The sequence below is a fragment of the Pituophis catenifer genome, unplaced genomic scaffold (assembly GCF_029215685.1).
Source record: "Pituophis catenifer annectens isolate HBS135680 unplaced genomic scaffold, rPitCat1.0.hap2 SCAF_3, whole genome shotgun sequence".
NCBI classification, from domain to species: Eukaryota; Metazoa; Chordata; class Lepidosauria; order Squamata; family Colubridae; genus Pituophis; species Pituophis catenifer.
In genome coordinates, this window is record NW_027256883.1 from 175,703,860 (window position 1) to 175,722,827 (window position 18,968).

The window sequence follows — 18,968 nt, forward strand, 5'->3', positions numbered from 1 at the left end:
AGTCAATCATACTGTGAGTGATTGGTGAAAAAAGGATAAGCACCCACTGGCTGGAAACTATAAAAGATGACACTGAAATAACTATGGTGGATCTGAAGTATGAGACAAAGGGGCATGGAGAGTGCTGATCCATAGAGTGGCCAATGGTTGGACATGACTGAATGGCTGATGACATTGACACATTGCTTAATGGAGGTATTGCTCAATCACTGAACACATAAATGTGTCAAGTGGAGATAAGTAAATAATAAACATCTAGTTTCAATCCCTAGATCTCCAAAGAAGACTGAATGATTCCTGGAAAATAACTACAATTCACTGTACATGCTACTAAACTAAGTAGATCAATGGCTTAGGCAAAAGCAAAAACAACTATCTATGTTCCCATCCATCCAGCTTCAAGAACAGATAGGAAACATTTTCATCTGGCCATCATCAAGAATCCCAATTAAAGAAGATCATGGACAACTGGAAGACATGACTGAGGAACCAACCAAGCATCATAACTGGAAAACAGACATACAAAAAAACTATGAAAGTCTCCATAAGGTCTGAGATAAGAAAAAAAAAAAGTTCTGTCTTTTTTTTTTTTTTGGATGCGCATAAGTAGCCAAGAGTTAAACTGCATGTACTTGGTCCAGTAGGTCCTTCACTGAGAAGCAGAAATTACATGGCTTAGTAGTTTGCAGATTCTTGTTATAAGAAGAATTTTATAAGACTCTAAAGTGATGCAGCAAAACATGAGGGAATAGTGATCAGCAATTTCTGACAGTAGCGCACACAAACTGTCATAGCAGGACCATACTGGTTGCACACAGAGTGTTATTAACAGCTTGATGGCACCACTCTGAGTAACTGTTCTTCTTAACTAAATTGTAGTCTAACCCATGCAAAGCAATTTAATTAAGCTTTCTTCTTCAAGGGCATCAACTTTTTAGAAACTGACCAAATGTTTTTCACATTTTATTTAGAAAATAATCTGATACAAGAGGAACATATTCATAAATCAACTGAAAATAATTTGAAGTGTATATGTTGATGAAATCCAAACCTCCTTCCTCAAGAAAAAGAATTTCAAATCCAACTGGCATGCAGCTGTGCAAAAAAGCAGAACTGAAATGAATATTTGGTTCCAAAGGGATTTGTGCAAAAAGAAGAAAACTAAATTTACTATTCTGTCAGATGCTTGGCAAGAAGGGAAAAAAGATATCCAGGAACTGAGCAAGATTTTGATTCCATCTTCACAGACCTTCTCTTTCCCATCCACCTATCAAAGTCAAACAGTTGCAAGCTAATACTGAAATCATACACTTCATTTATCTTCTTTCTAAAGATTTACCCCCCAAACACTATTGAATCTTTAGTCCCATTTCCAGCACTTCGCCATGAGTTGTCGTGGGCGAATAGGCAGCAATATAAATCTAATAAATAAATAAGAAGTTTCTGTGCATGCCAAAAGCTTCTTCTAATATTTCCAAAAAGAAGTATTTCACTTCATCCTTAGAAGCACAGTCTGCTGTACTTCAAAAGCAGTTTCCAAAGGGTGCTTTACCTGAGCTTTCATTGCAGAGAAGCAACTTTTGGAAATTCTGTGAAGTCCTACAAAGTATCTTCAAGACTTCATACCCTTCAACCAAGCAAGAAATGAGAAAACAGAATTCTTTCTAGCAACTCTATTAGCTGCCACGGTTTGCAAAATGTGGGCAAGGGAGAGAAAAACAGCACAAATACTTCTGCCATTCTTCTTACCTGTGGAAAAATTCCCCCCTTTGTTACAGCAGCATTAATTATGCAAATATTTTCTCTGGTGGCATAAGCTTTTCCCCACATGGAGTGCAAGCTTGTGTTTAGAACGTAGCTGTTATTGTAAATCGGCTATATATATGACAATGTTGTAATTATTTTCATGTGTCCTGGGTGCCATTAGGCAGCTGAAGAAAGAGCATAAAGAGATTTGATGGGTGTAGCTCCCTGGTTGATTCATTGTCAGTAAGTTAATCAGCAGTTCTGCAAAACTTGTAACCCATTTGAATTTATCAGCAAACAGCTAAGGTCTCTGCTGTCTTAGCATACACACTTAATATGACAGGCTGCTTTCTCTGGCTTGACAGGTGGCATTAGCAACAGAGGTGACCCATAGATTTATTGTATGGAATTTAAAAAAAAAAGTTTTCTCCAATGGGAAAAGTCATTTGTCACTTATATTCCCTTCCCCAAACATTTTTTTTTAAATTCCTCTCACATAGATAGGTACTATTGTCACATTCTGGGATACTTTAAGGAAAAAGGTTTGAATTCCAAAGATGACATCCAGAATGCTGATGAAATTTGTCAGAAGGAGAACAAACAAAGTCAGGATAGAAATCTTGATATTCACCACTGCACACATGGCAATTTGCCCAGAGAACATATTGCCTCTGCAACTGCGAATGATGTTCCAGGTCAATGGGCATAAGTAGGGCAAACACCAAATCGACATGGGAAATGAGCTATTTTATTACCTGGACATCCCTATTTGACAACTTTAATTCCCATCACCCAGAGCAATGTCTTAGCATCTTGTATGAATAGCCAGTATGATTTTACCAACACACAAAGGAACGGATTTTAATCTATTCTGGGGGGAAAGGGGGGTCAGGGGAAGGAAGGAAGGAGGGAAGGAAGGAAGGAAGGAAGGAAGGAAGGAAGGAAGGAAGGAAGGAAGGAAGGAAGGAAGGAAAACTGCAGCACAGCTTATTGTTGATGATCATGATAGTGAGTGTTATAATCATCATTTGGGACTGTTGCTACCATTATCTTATCTTCATTTTTAAAAAACAAACTATGTCAATATATTTCACAAGAAGACAAGTCCTCAACCATTTTCCAAAGCATCAGCTAAATTGAGAGGGTGGTTTTCATCAAAAGCAGACACACTCCGGTGAATCTTTCCGATAAGAAAGAGGTGAAAACACAGCACACTGACTGTTCACAAAATCCAGCTTAGATAATAACCAGGAAGAAGTCACTAGGAAAGCTTAGGCAGGAGTTTGAGTGACCTCTTCCAGGAATGCATCTTGTCTGCCTTAGTTATCTTTGTTTGCAGATCTTGCAGGGAGAGCAAAAATTCCCCTTGAATCAATTATAAAAAAGAGGGAAGGAAGGTCACAAAAAATGAGAGCGTGTAAAATCCCCAATCCTGCTCTGTGCAACTGTGCTCTAATATGGCTAAGATCATTATTCTTTTATTGATGTGGAATGAACTTGGAATAGAAGGCTTAAATCTATTAACTGTGTGTGGTATCTATACATTATTTTTCTTCAAACTGATCTTTGTCCTTAAATGCAGGCTGATTATAAACTAATGATTTCATGCCAAAGAATGTGTATATTGAAGCCTTTCTATTTAGGTTTCTATCTCAGAATGCATCAGTTCACATGCTGGTATCCACTTTTGGCCACCAAATAGCAATTGAGGGCTATTCTATAACAAATGACCAATAAACCATGTTTTTATATAATACTCAGAGAGCATATATACGGTTGCTGAGCCAATGACAACAATAATGTACTTACATATTTGCCAGTATTGTTGCTATGTTGTGTCAAATACTCTCAGGAAGTATTTTCAAATCACAACAAAAGTCATTTGGCATTTCTGCAACATTCCCTCAACACCCTCTCCCCTTCTCAAATTATGCAGCTGCTATTCGTTATCCCTCTTATCTTTTTCAGTGATTAGGGGCAAAAAAATATCTTGTAAATGTTTCTACAATATCAAATAACTAATTTGACGGCAAAACAAAGGCCATTTGGAATAAATGAAAGTATATCTGTACCTCACTGCTTTTATTGGGGGCACGAGAGAGAAATGTGGTTTCCTTGAGTGTCTGTAAAACTGAAGAAGAATGGGAGGACTACTGTTATTGCAGCTTTTATTGTCTAAGCCTTCTGGGTATCATCTAGACCAGTAAGACTATCTAGCAAATAAGACAACATGCACCTGTTTGCAGTATCCTAAATCCTGATTTATTTCACTTCCTTTTGGAGCCACCTTCCAGAAAAATAATTAAAACTGGGAAAGCTGCAAGTTGCAAGTATTGAGCATTGAGGCAGCCTTGGTGGTATTAGGGATTAGAGGGGGTGGTGGTGTTGATTTATTAAAAATTTATATTGCCTGATTCCCAATTGTTCTGGACAGAGACAGATAAAATAATGTTTAAAACAAGAAAAAAAAGGTAGACATAATTGAAGAGAGTTGGGAAGCAGAGGTGGTATTCAGCCGCTTCAGACCAGTTCGGGAGAACCGGTAGTGGCAATTTGAATTGATTCGCCGAACCTGTAAATCCCATCTCTGGTCGGCCCCTCCTATGCCCGCCTGCTCACCCCTCCCACCCCTACCTTATATATGTTGCCTTCACCACACAGCCCAGTCAATTGCCTCACCAGTCGCCTCCACACCTCACCCACTCTGCTCAGCTCACCAAAGGTAAGCATGCCTTCGCCTTGAGTCAGAGGCTGGGGCCCAGGGATGCACCATTCCCCGAGCCTCCACCTGCTCACTGCCCACCTCACTCACCTAACTTCCATTCTGGTCGCCTTGGTGGGGGGCGGACACGGCCAGGCGAGGCTGCCTTTTGCAGGAAGCCTCCAGCCTCCAGCAGTTTTCAGCTACCTTCTGAGCAGCTCCGCTGAAATGCCATCCCTCTGACACATCAGGCCATCCTCCTGGCCAGGTCTGGCCATGAGTGACACTGGCAGGCAATGGAGCATGTGTGTGTGGCCAGTGTGAAGAACAGGGCAGCGATGGTGGTGATGGTCACGGGACTTGCCACTGTCACTGCCCTGTTTGCGCTGGCTGCACACACGCACCCCATTGTCTGCCGGTGTTGCTCACATCCAGACCCAACCAGGAGGACAGCCTGCTGCACTGAAAGAACGGCATCACAGCGGAGCTGCTTGGAAGGCAGTCGCCACAGTCTTTAAGGTACTTTGATGCGGGGGGAGGGGGAACCATGAAGAGACAGACCGCAGGAGCTGCCTTCTGAGCAGCTCTGCTGTGAAGAGAGGCAGAAAAGTTTGGCTTCTCTCTGCCACAGCATTCAACGTGGCTGCTTCTCTCCTCCTTCAGAGCAAACATGAGAAGGATGCGAAAGCAGCCAGGTTGAATGCTAGAAGACTTGGCCGAACTTTTCTGTTGGTTTTGTGGGCATGGCTTGGTGGGGTGGTGCAAGCCCCACCTTGCCATGAGTGATGTCGGGTTGACCACACTCACTCAGTCACATGACCCCCCACCCACCCAGCTATGCCCACCAAGCCACGCCCACAGAACCGGTAGTGGAAAAATTTAAATCCCACCACTGATGGGAAGGATGATAAAAGTTGGATGGGAACAAAAGGAAACAAATCTACAAAGGATTTCAAGGCCCATGAAAACATCAGCAGGATGGGAGACAATCAGATAACAGGGGAATTTCATTCCAGAGGGCAGGCACTGTTATAGAGAAGGCATATCTGGTAAAGTACTTACACCAGAATTTAGCATGACAGAAACTTCCTTTTTAAGGATCCCAAATAATTCATACCTTCATATCTTTTATTCAACCTTCTGGATGCTCTATGTTAAACTCTTTTTCATTTTCTACAGATTCCAACCTAGTAATAAAAAGCTATGAAATATCATTCTTGTTGTTCAGTTCTAAGCCATGTCTGATTCTTTGTGACTCCATGGAGTCACAAAGGCTCCCCTGTCTTCATGGTCTCTGGGAGTTTGCTCAAATTCATGTTCTTTGCATCAATGACCCCATCTCAACCTCTGCCATCCCTTTTTTCTTTTTCCTTTAATCTTTGCCAACATTAGGGTCTTTTCCAATGAGTCCTTTTTTTCTCATTTGGAGGACAAAGTATTTGAGCTTCATCTTCAGTATCTGTCCTTCCAAAGAACAGTCAGGATTGATTTCCTTTAGGACTGACTGATTATGAAATCCCTACTTCTATCAATAATAGTCCTTCTGGACTTCAGATTAATTTTAGCAAATTGTGGTTCACTGAGATACAAATCATAATTTTAATCATGCAGTGATTATCATTAAAGAATTAAAAGATTTCGCCTACGTGCTGGGCTACTGGCGACAGTTTTACTAAAGTGGGATTTTTAAAACATTGCATTCAAAGAGAGAAAGTTGTGAGCTTTGTCCAAAGTTCAGACTTTGATCATTGTTAGCTTCAGAACATATTTTGTCTACTCTGAAATTCTGATGGGTATAGTTTCACACACTGCTATTATTCACTAGTACCTTATGCTCTGCAGTTCTTAACAGATGGAGGTAATTTTAGGATCAGCATAGATCAATTTTGTCTTTATGAACTTTGGAATCAGGAACCAAAGGAAAGAATTTTATACTTAAGGGGACATTAATTAAGTACAATTCATTGACATTTTTTGTGCTTGTTACATTTAAAATGACAGTTTGGTGGAAACCTTTGCAGTTATTTTGATAGCTATATCCAAAGATATCCAAAAAGGAGATTTAAAAAGTCAAGATGGGGATCATGACCATGTGAAGGAAGTCATGCTACTTTTATAAAAATACAGGGTTTTGGTTGCTTAAACAAGTCTACCATCTCTCTTTTTTTTTTACATCCCCCATGCACCTGTCTATATATTTTAGGGGTCATATGAAGACCTCAAACTCAAACTGTCCTAAATCCATTCTGTTCCATATATCTCAAAGGGAATATAGATTTCAGTCCCAAAGATTAAGTAATACTTTATACTGTGTTTCCCCAAAAATAAGACCCTGTTTTATATTTTTTGAACTCTGAAATAAGTGTTTGGCCTTATTTTTGGGGAGGTCTTATTATTTTGGGGCACGTGGAGCAAGACAGGGATCCTCTTGCCGTCTTATCTGATTTCCAGCTCTATCTCTCTAACCCTAACCAGAGGAAATGGTGGGGACTGGCTGCACATGCGGTTAAATATTTTCAGGGAGGGCTTATTTTTGGGAGAGGGTTTATTATTCGGGGAGGTCTTATTTTTGGAAAAACATGGTAGTATTGTCAATTAATCTGTGATTTTTGAGATAAAATATCTGAGACATTATTGAGGCACAATTGCCTGTGAAGGACTATTAGAGAATCCATGTTGTCAAATGTTGCACAATTTGCCTTATTCCTTCCTTCTAGATATTCCCTATCAAAGAGTGTTCCACATTCTGTTGTTTTTCCATATGGTTTGACTGATTCCTTCATTCCTTTTCTCCCCTTTATATATCATTGGAAAAATTCAGGAGAATTTCCTTCAGCCACTGCCGTGACAGATTTTAAAAACTGCAATCTCTACATATGTTTTGCTTTTTTCTCAATTTTTCCAAGAGGTCTCATTTTAGATGCTGCAACTTCATCTATCTGGAACTGCCAGGATTTAAACTGGGAAAGATTATTTTTTTAAAAGCTTTATATTTCACAGAATAAAAGCGTATCTGATAGAGTGAAGGTGTTTTTTTTTTTCAAAACCATCGTTTTAATCTAGGGCCATGGGGAACTCTCTTGAGAAATAGCACTAGACTATTAAAACAGTTTTGCTTTCCTTTGAAATTCCTCACGGGATTGCTGAACAATAAAATTGCATTACGATGCCAATTTCTTTACCAGAGATCAAAGTAATTCTCTTCTACTCTCAAAATCTTTCAGAAACTGAAAGTGGAAAGGCAGTGTGGCAGAGGGTTAAGATCTTGGACTAGAGTCAGAAGACCTGTTTTCATCCTCAACTACAAAAGCTACTGGTGTTTTTGGCCAATTCTTTCTCAACCCAACTTACTTCAGAAAATTATTATGGAGATACACAGGAGAAAAAAAATATATAGTGAAAATAAATAATTTTTGGTATTTTTTCTGCCTATTTTTATAATATTCTTTTTCTCTCAAAAGTAACATTTTGTTGCAATTAGAATTTTACTTCTTTTCCCGAAAAGCCAGATTTTATTTTACTTTCTGGTACTTACATTTGAAACCAATGATTCTGCAACTTTTTTAAAAAAAAAATAAATAAAACCAGTTTATGAAATCTGATTCTTTATAAATGAGGAAAAATATATTGTGGAGAAAATGTCTTTTCTTGGTTGAATTTCATTCTGTTTCAAATTCATTCTGCCTTAACCCTTAGATGCAATATGAGAGCATATCATTCCATTCCACCCCAAAATACTCAAAGTACCATACTTAAATATTTTATGTATAATGATGTAAAATTAACTGAAAACATACATGTAAGTATTTAAATGCTAGAGAATTTATGAATTTGGAATTGGAATAAAGAGTTCTATATCTGATCAGCAAGTATGTTCTTTTAATACAAAGCTAACTACAAACAGTATTTTTTTTTAGTTATTGGCTATCCAATTATTTGTGAAGGAGCAATACAGTACTTTACTCCACTAGTTTCTTACTTGTTCTTCATTAATTATAAGAGAACATTCTGTAAGTTTAAAATAAAAGAGGATGACTTGAAATAAACAATCTTAACTAGTACTTTTTGAATTAACCAGAAAATGTAAAGAAACTGGCAGCAATTGCTCATGAATGTGAAGGACTAACTAGTATGTGTGTTTATATATATATATATGTGCATACACATGCATATCTTCCCTGTCATAAAAATCATTTAATATATGTAATGCATTTAGGAGGAACATGAACACTATTTTTTCCCTCACATCAACAATTAAGTTTCAAATTTAAAAAGACAATAAATAAACAGCTATTGCAGATAGTAGTTAAACACTCATGTTTACACAATAAACACCAGGTTTAACCTACATCATCACCAAGTGAGGCCTAGGTAAAATGTCTGGTTCAAACCCAAAAGAATTGCTGGGTAAAACCCCAGTAATTAAATCCCATAGCCTCAGAACTATACTTAGAAAATCAAATGACTGATGGCTGCAATCCAAAGCTACCTTTGTTTTGTAACTGACCTCATCTACCATGCCCATCATTATTAGGAGAGATCTAATTTGGATTTGTTGCATAATGACATCACTGCTGGTGAGCAAGAGTGTGAAAATATGGTAGCAAGGAACTGTTGAAAAGCAGCTAAGTCCCAACCACTTTTACCACTGATGAGCATGTTTATGAAAGTTAGGAGTTTAACCTATATCTGTTTTTTCAATCTTACTTCATCACTTCTTCAGTAAGCACGTATGACTTTTGAAAGTAGACTATACAGCACTTTTACTCCTCTAATGTAATATTTCAAAATGGCTTTATTCTGCAGGCTAATAAAATGTTGATCAATCCTTTTTTTTTCCCTTGTATATGTAAGACATTCCTATAGTGGACTTTTAACATGTCAGAAGCAAAAAGACTAATATCTCTTGACTTTATTGATTTAATGTAGCTTAAACCATTGTCCACTTTAATCACTGAAACGATCATACTTCACTTTTATGTGTCAGGTTAGCTAAGCTTGTATATTAGAGTTATCATGATGGAGTTATTTTACTAGCTGATGAATTATACTTCCCACATTCCATGCATAGCTTGCTATTTATGTACTCTGTGTGTATGTGTGTGTGTGTGTATGATTGGTGTTGCATTTGCCATGATTTCTGGGAAGTTATTGCTTTGTTTGAGTAATCTATCACTCCTCATTCTTAGCCATCTGTCCAACACAGCATAACTAGATCAATACTTCCCCAATGTCCCTTGCTCTTTCTCATGCTTTATTTGTGTTGTCCATCTTTACATTGTAACTTTTCCTATGTCACTTGACAATATTCAGTAACAACTCCTTTTTTATTGTTTGCATTAAAGCAAAGGATGTTGTAATCCTCCAGATTAAGCACTCCAAATTATGCTTATTTTCTGCTTATATTTCTAAAACTTTACTTTCTCTCAAATGGTCTTTTTCCCAGGTATTGCTGAATTATGATTTTTTTTTGTGCCTGCTGTTAAAACAATTATGCATGTTTTAATTATTACCTTCCTATCTGTAACCTTTCAGCAATAGTCTCAGTCAATCAATATTCAATGCTACTTTGTAGAGACTCTTCCTTTCCAGTTGCGATAATCATAATGCCTCTCTATTTTACCACAATAGGTCTCTGACAATTTAGGATTACTGCCAGGCAAAGAAATGCTTCTATTTAGTTTTTATTTTTTTCTTGTTCAACTTCAAGAAAGAGGTCTACAATTTCCTTCTAAAGAAAAGAGAATTTGGGAAAATTTCTCAAAGATAAAATATGGTGTCCATGTCCTTTTTGTTTCCATAGTGGCCAAGGGGTTTGCACAAATGTGCTCCCTTTCACTATACAATCATTCCTCCAGCAGTCTGGAGCTTCCTTGACTTCCCATATTTTGGTTAAATTTAAAAGGGATTTATCCTACTGGGCTGTTTTCAATACAAGTAGTCTTTGATTTATGATCTTTGGTTTAGCAACCATTTGCAGTTACAACAGCACTGGAAAAGGTCATTTACAAATGGTCCTCATACTTGAAACCATCATAGCATCCCTGCAGGCACATGATTGCAATCTGGGCACTTGGTGACTGGCTTCTACTTATGACAGTTGCAGTGTCCTGCAGCCATGTAATTCTTTTGCAAACTTACCAGCTGGCTTTCAACAAAGAAAGCCAATGAAGAAGCCAGCAGGTAGTCACAGGCTACAATCATGTGATGTCTTATTTAACAACCACAGCAAAAAGGTTGTAAAATTGGATGTGATCATGTGATGCTTCACTTAATGACTGAACCACTTAATAACAAGTTTTCTGGTCCCTGTAATGGTCATATGTTGAGGACTAAATATAAGCAGTGCTATTGTTACTTCTGAGAACAGCCTTGCTCTTCAGATATGTTTAGAGGGTTTTTCTTTTTCTGAAAAAAAATCGGAAAAAATATCTATCCCCTGATTTCTCTGCTCACAGATTTGATGGAAGAAGTTGATTTTGTTTTCTCCTTATTCGCAGTTCTGCTAAACTTTGTAAACCCTAGTTGGTGAGCACTTATGAGCAATTTGGAAATTCTACAGGAACACAGTACTAACAAGATATTGCTCCAGACCTTTTCTGATCTTGTCATATAGATTGTTTTATTATTGAACCAGCACTTGATTGCTTAGCTGATATCAATTTCTGTATTTACATTTTTTTTTAAAAAAAAAATCCATCCTTCCTTCCTTCCTTCCTTCCTTCCTTCCTTCCTTCCTTCCTTCCTTCCTTCCTTCCTTCCTTCCTTCCTGGGGTGAAATCCAACAGGTTCTGACAGGTTCTGGAAAACCGGTAGTGGAAATTTTGAGCAGTTCAGAGAACTGACAAATACCACTTCTGGATGTCCCCAGAGTGGGGTAGGAATGGAGATTTTGCAATATCCTTCTCCTAGGAGTGAGGAGGAAAAGGGATTTTGCAGTATCCTTCCCCTGGAGTGGGGTCGGAATGGAGATTTTGCAGTATCCTTCCCTTGCCATGCCCACCAAGCCACGTCCACCAAGCCACACCATGCCCACCAAGCCACGCCCACAGAACTGGTAGTAAAAAAGATTTCACCCCTCCTTCCTTCCTTCCTTCCTTCCTTCCTTCCTTCCTTCCTTCCTTCCTCCCTCCCTCCCTCCCTCCCTCCCTCCCTCCCTTCCTTCCATTTTTTATTTGTTGATGGATATCACAATCTCCATGGCTCTGGTCATTAACAATGGCCTCACTGATATTAATCTCCAATGCAATCAAGGCTTTGATCAATCATGGCTTTCACACACCACTTTTTAATAAGGCAGAGATGGTATGGAGCATCCTTACTCATGTTTCCTACTCATTGTAAGGATTGTGCTAGTCACTTTGAACACCTTTTGGCTTATATGCCACAATTGCAAATGAAACCCAATTTTACCCCATGCATATTTCTCCAATTCTATTTTGAAACATATTTGCAAGGTATTTCCTTCCCAGGAAGTATCTATGCATATATATATGCATGTAAGTATGTATTTAACTTTCCTATAGCCAAAACTTTTGAGTGAAAACCAGCTGAGGAATACCAGCTCAACAGCACTTATGAGTGTGTGATGAATAGTGTGCAGCGGCAGCTAAAAAAGCCAATTAAATCCTAAATTAAATTAAATTCCTAAATCCTAAATTATGGCCGCTGGTGCTTTAGATCGGGTCGTGCCTTTGCGGCCTCTGACCCGGCGCCGAATCGGCCCAGCCCCTTGGTTCTCCGAGGAGCTGAGGGATATGAAGCGCCGGAAAAGACGCCTAGAGAGTAGTTGGAGGGCTAGTCGCTCTGGATCTGACCGAACACTAGTGAGGTCTTATATCAAGACCTACTTAGTGGCGATAAAAGCGGTGAAGTGTAACTACTTCTCCGCTCTTATCGCGTCGGCAGATAATCGCCCAGCCGCCTTGTTTAGAGTAACCCGCTCCCTTCTCCATCTGGGAGCGCGGGAAGCCCCCTTGCAAGGGCGTGCTAAGGATTTTGCATGTTATCTGCACAATAAAATCGCTCAGATTCGGGACAGCTTGGACTCTGACAGGGTGGGTTCAGGCGATGTGTCTGAGGCAGGTCTTGAGAATGTCATCTGGGAGGAGTTCGATTCTGTGACTCCCGAGGACGTGGACAGGATGCTGGGGAGATTGAACGCAACCACATGTTTATTGGACCCGTGTCCCTCCTGGCTGGTGCTGGCTACCCGGGAGGTTACACGAGGCTGGCTCCAGAGGATTATTAACGCTTCTCTGAGCAAGGATGTCTTGCCTCCCACCTTGAAAGAGGAGGTGGTGAGGCCCCTCCTCAAGAAGCCTTCTCTGGATCCGGCTGTTTTGGCAAACTACCGTCCTGTCTCCAACCTTCGCTTTGTGGCGAAGGTTGTTGAGAGTGTGGTTGTGCAACAGCTCCCACAGTACCTGGATGAAGCTGTCTATCTGGATCCGTTCCAGTCTGGCTTCAGGCCTGGGTACAGCACGGAAACGGCATTGGTCGCGTTGGTTGATGATCTCTGGAGGGCTCGGGACAGGGGTTGTTCCTCTGTCCTGGTCCTATTAGATCTCTCAGCGGCTTTTGATACCATCGACCATGGTATCATGCTGCGCCGGCTGGAGGGGTTGGGAGTGGGAGGCACCGTTTTACGGTGGTTCTCCTCTTATCTCTCTGACCGGTCGCAGTCCGTGTTGGCAGGGGGGCAGAGGTCGACCCCGAGGCACCTCGTTTGTGGGGTGCCGCAAGGGTCGGTCCTCTCGCCTCTCCTGTTCAACATTTATGTGAAGCCGCTGGGCGAGATCATCCGTGGATTTGGGGTGCGATGCCATCTGTACGCTGATGATACTCAGCTGTACATCTCCACCCCAGACCACCCCAACGATGCCCTTGAAGTGATGTCCCAGTGCCTGGAGGCCGTGCGGGTCTGGATGGGGAGGAACAGGCTTCAACTCAACCCTTCCAAGACCGAGTGGCTGTGGATGCCGGCATCCCGATATAGTCAGCTGGTGCCAACTCTGGCTATTGGGGGCGAGTCAGTGGCCCCCACGGAGAGGGCTCGCAACTTGGGCGTCCTCCTGGATGCACGGCTGTCTTTAGAAGAACATATGATGGCCGTGGCCAGGGGGGCTTTTTATCAGGTTCGCCTGATACGCCAGTTGCATCCCTTTCTGGATCGGGACTCCCTATGCACGGTCACTCATGCCCTAGTCACCTCTCACCTGGACTACTGCAATGCTCTCTACATGGGGCTCCCCTTGAGGAGCACCCGGAGGCTCCAGCTGGTCCAGAATGCAGCCGCGCGGGTAATTATGGGAGCGACTTGGCGCTTCCATGTGACACCTTGCCTGCGCGAGCTGCACTGGCTCCCGGTGGTCTTCCGGGTGCGCTTCAAGGTATTGGTTCTCACCTTTAAAGCACTCCATGGCTTAGGGCCCAGCTATTTGCGAGACCACCTTCTGCTACCGATAACCTCCCATCGGCCAGTTCGGTCCCACAGAGAGGGCCTCCTTAGGGTGCCATCGGTCAAGCAATGCTGACTGACAACCCCCCGGGGAAGGGCCTTCTCTGTGGGGGCACCCGCCCTCTGGAACGAGCTACCCCCAGGAATACGACTAATCCCGGACCTCCGGACCTTCCGTCGAGCTTTGAAGACCTTCCTATTCCAGCAAGCTGGACTGGCTTGAAATTTTTAAAGGGTTTTTAAGGGGTAATGGGTTTTAAATACTTTGGGAAGCCAACTGGATTTAATTCTGTTTTAAATTATTTTAAATTTTGTATTGTGTGTATTTTAATCTGGCTATGCACCGCCCTGAGTCCTTCGGGAGAAGGGCGGTATACAAATTTAAATATAATAATAATAAATATAATAAAAAATTACATTAACAGAGGGATACACTCAAGATCAAGTGAGGTACTAATACCACTCTATAAAGCCCTAGTAAGACCACACCTAGAGTACTGCATTCAGTTTTGGTCACTACACTATAAAAAAAATGTTGAGACTCTAGAAAAAATGCAGAGGAAAGCAACCAAGATTAGGGGACTGAAACTTAAACATACAAAGCTAAAACATACGAAGAATGGTTACAAGAACTGGGCATGGCTAGTCTAGTGAAGAGAAGGACCAGGGGAGACATGATAGCCATCTACCAGTATTTGAGGGGCTGCCACAGAGAGGAGGGGGTCAAGCTGTTTTCCAAAGCACCTGAAGGCCAGACAAGGAATAATGGGTGGAAACTGAATAAGGAGAGATTCAATCTGGAAATAAGGAGAAATTTTCTGCCAGTGAGAGCAATCAACCAATGGAACAGCTTGCCTTCAGAAGTTGTGGGAGCTTCATCACTAAAAGCTTTCAAGAAGAGACTGGACTGCCATTTGTCAAAAATGGTATAGGGTCTCCTGCTTGAGCAGGGTGTAGGCCTAGATGACCTATAAAGTCCTTTCCAACTCTGTTAATCTGTTAATCTGTTAATCTGTTAATATGTTAATGAGGTGGATACATTGATGCCATTATCAGAATCAGGTGGCTTGTCAAGTGCAAAGAACCAGGATAACCCAGATATTTGATCAGAATGGTATGTTTATTGCTACTCAACTATTGACCGGATCTCACCAGATTAATTGCTCTCACTACAGAGCATCTAGATAAGCATTCCAAGATTTAGGAAGGCTCCACTTTCTGCTTCTTCCTCCCCCTCAGAAATTCAAAGCTAGCCAAGCTCATCCCTCACTTTAGCTCCGAAGTTTTTTACAGTGGAAATGAAAAGTGCTCAGTATTTACCTCACAAACTATGACTGAACTATGAATTCAACCATATCCTATCTGCAAATCTTATTTATTTATTTAGTTTTATTTATTTATTTGGTTTGTCAAACATGTATGAGATAACAGAAATAAGTATAAACATGGATATGAATACAGGAAATGGGTACGGGAAATGGGTACAAATAAATTGGGACAGTAGGGATGGAAGGCACGCTGGTGCACTTATCCACGCCCATTACAGACCTCTTAGGAATGGGGTGAGGTCAACAGTAGACAGTTTAAGGTTAAAGTTATTGGGGTTTGAGGATGTAACAACAGAGTCAGGTAGTGCATTCCAGGCATTGGAAGGGCGGTATAGAAATTCAATAAAATAAATAAATAAATAAATTGACCACTCTGTTGCTGAAGTCATAATAGCAATAAATCTGCTATCTGCATTGTGCTTCATTTTCCCAAGTAGAGAATACTGAAGTTTGAGCTTTCCGATTATGATCATTTTAACAAGATGATTTTATCAAGAGAAGTTATGAAGACTGTCCTTGAGAAATGGAAGACAAATTCTCATTGATTGAGCAACAAAATGATCAAGAAAAAATGGCTCAGGGCTCCCTTTTGCTATTTCAGTTTACAAGAAAACTTCTTTCTCCTCTCCACCATCTGCTTTTCCTTGCAAGCTCCCTGTACAGCCTTGCCAGAAGAACATCTTAATTATATACCCTTCCTCTTCATAGACTGTGCTAAATATAACAAGAATATTCACTTGCAAAAGGTCATAATTAACGTATATCAGAAGCTTGTGATAGAAAATGGCATTTTGCACAAAAAGAATGGGGTGCATGAATTGAGGTTGTTGTTTTTTTTTTTGCAATCACATGTGACGTTCTTTAAACATAGCTTTACTTTGTACCTGTAACAATCAATGCCCTCCATTGTTTAAGAAAGCTTGTTTGATAGTGAATGCCTAAAATAAGAATTTCTATCCAGTATGAGAATACTACTGTGCCTTATTTTAATAGGCTTTGTGAAGTTGGGATTCCCTTTTGGGAAGGGGCCGGGGGGGGAGCCAATTAATATTGCTAAAGAGGTACAATGGAATAAGGACAAAATTCATTGACCGAAATCTCTGTACAATAAATCAGAATGGGAATAAGTGTAACCATGACAGTAAACTCATTTCCACAACTCTCCGAAAACCCTGGCTGGTGTTTCTGAAATATACAGTCCAATCTATCTAGAGAGCACTGGGATGAGAGATTTAATCTAATTGTTATGCAAAAGAGAAGTTGTAAAGGAGGAAAGGATTGCATCCATTTTCTTGCTAAGCCTATTTTATTTGATGCTGTGTTCATTGTATTTGTTCTGGAGTAGTTCAGGTTCTTTTGTCTCATTCCCTTGAACTCTCTGTTCTTTATATTTTGGACAAGGTTTGCTTCCACCTAAGAGAGCAACACAACCACAGCCCCTTCTGGCAACACAAAACTAATCATTTTAGAGTCTTCTCATGTACTTTGAATCAGTGCCATGATGGCAGCCTAGGGGGAACACTAGCAACAGAATGATGTTGTTGGAGAACAGCAAAAAAAGTTTCTTTTGAATCAAGTTTAAGTCCTAGATGTTACATGGATATGGGCAACAATACAGAAGTATTTTGCCACTTCTGAGATTTTTGATTTTTTTTTACTTCTCAGTCTAGTTTAGAGAGCTGAAATTTCCTTGTAGTCTCCCATTCAAGTGCAAACCAGAATAATAAACAATAAATAAAATTATTATGCCATATATTTTGTCATTTTGTATATGAGAACAGTGCTTCCATTTGTAATGGATTTCCATTCAAGCCTTCACTTTCTGAGATTCTCTGATTCAACAATTTCATAATTTCTCAGAATTTTAACAGTATAGTCATTAATTATGCTTGGTATAAGTACTACTATTACTGATAATATCGTACCAGTAACCTACCAGTTAGACTGGCCCCCTGCTGTGACACTCTTTCATAAGGCCCTGAAGACTTGAGAACCCAGAGTGGGATGGAGCCCACCAAATGGCTCACCTGACTGTGTGATTTGCTGAAAATGGGTAGGGGGTTATTGGGTTTTTTATTTTTATTTTCTATACCATTTTTACTGATTGTAAGCCACCTACAGTCACTGTGAGTGAGTAGGCAGCCATATAAATTTCCCAAATAAATAAATAAAACAGTAGCATTTGCAGTGCTACTGCAAAAGCTTGAGAATCTCCAATTTTTAAAAGATAAACTGAAGAGTATGTTTGGGGAACACCATCTCCCATTCACATCTGACTTTGTTAGGATCACAAATTAAGTTTCCTAAGGAGCACATGGTCTCCTCTTTACATATTACTTTAATTTTTTTCAGTAGGATACAGTTTTGCTCAGCTAGACATTCATATAAAATAGAATAGAAAGCCACAATCAGCTCTGTGAGGAAAAAAAACTTGCATGATCTCATACTGCAGTTGTCAAATGCAGCAGCATTTCTTAGTTGTAGTGCTTGTGCAGTATAAAAGATGTGTTGTTGTTTAGTCTGAGGTACATTTCTTTGCTTCTGATTGCATTTTATGGGAGGAGAGAATGTCTTGACATCTATATTTTCATTGATATTTTCACAACTTGGGTTTTAAAGTTGCTATTCCCACTCTAGGCTCACTCCCATTGTCATTAGTTATAAGAATTATATTTACAACTACTTTAGCAATAATTATTTTGCTTGAAATGTAAATTGAGCAAATACTTCTACTTTTGTGGAAAATGTGACCTCCCACAGAAGGTTTTTTTTTTGGGGGGGTGGCGTCTATGTGAGTGTTCCTTGTTTTCCAAGGACTGAACACACAACACAATAAAAGATAATTGTACAAAATAACTTATTGTAACATGCACTTTTCCTTACAATAGCCTGCTACCCGGGATTAACTACACCCTCTAGGTTTTGCAAATTGATGTTATGATGATGATGATGATTACATCCATTAAATAAATCTTTGATAGTTATACTTAAAACAAATAAAAATCTTGAAGTTTGTAAAAGTGGCATACAACCTTTGCTTCCCTTCAAAAATCCTTACACTTGCTGGTGCCACCTCAGCATAGTTGCTCTTCTTCCAGTTGTTACTGAACTCCAGGTCATGTTCTAAGCCAAAGTGCAGGCAGGAATCATACCACAATGGCCTGCTTATTGTAGGTTGTGGTCCTGGCAGTTGACCAATAGCTCTCTTGCTTGGCTGTAAAAGATGTAAATTTTCAGATGTTGCTTTCCAAATTCTCATTTGCTTGTTGCTTTCTTATATTTTCCTCCTACTCATCCACACTATTATAGGCTAAGAGGCTGGATGAAATGAGGTTGCCTATAGATGTTGGCCTCCATGTTGTGGTTCAGTTAGCCACATACCTGGAAATGTTACGGTGGATGCTTATGAGTAAAATGGGGTGGTGGGGAGGGATGGATGGATGGATGGATGGATGGATGGATGGATGGATGGATGGATGGATGGATGGTTTCATCTCCTCTCAAGTTTCTGGAGCTGTAAACTTTTACTACTGTTTGGGAGAAGTAATAATCTGAGCCTATCCTTAGGAAAGTGGGTATGGGAAGCATTTCTTTCTGGCTGCAGCTGCTTTTCCCAAATGCAGATAGCAGCCTCAGCTTAATTTCCTCACAAGGCATTCAGAATGAATGGAGATATTTTTAAAGAGAATAAACAGCCATTCTACTAGGTGCACGTAGAACAATCTGAATGGAA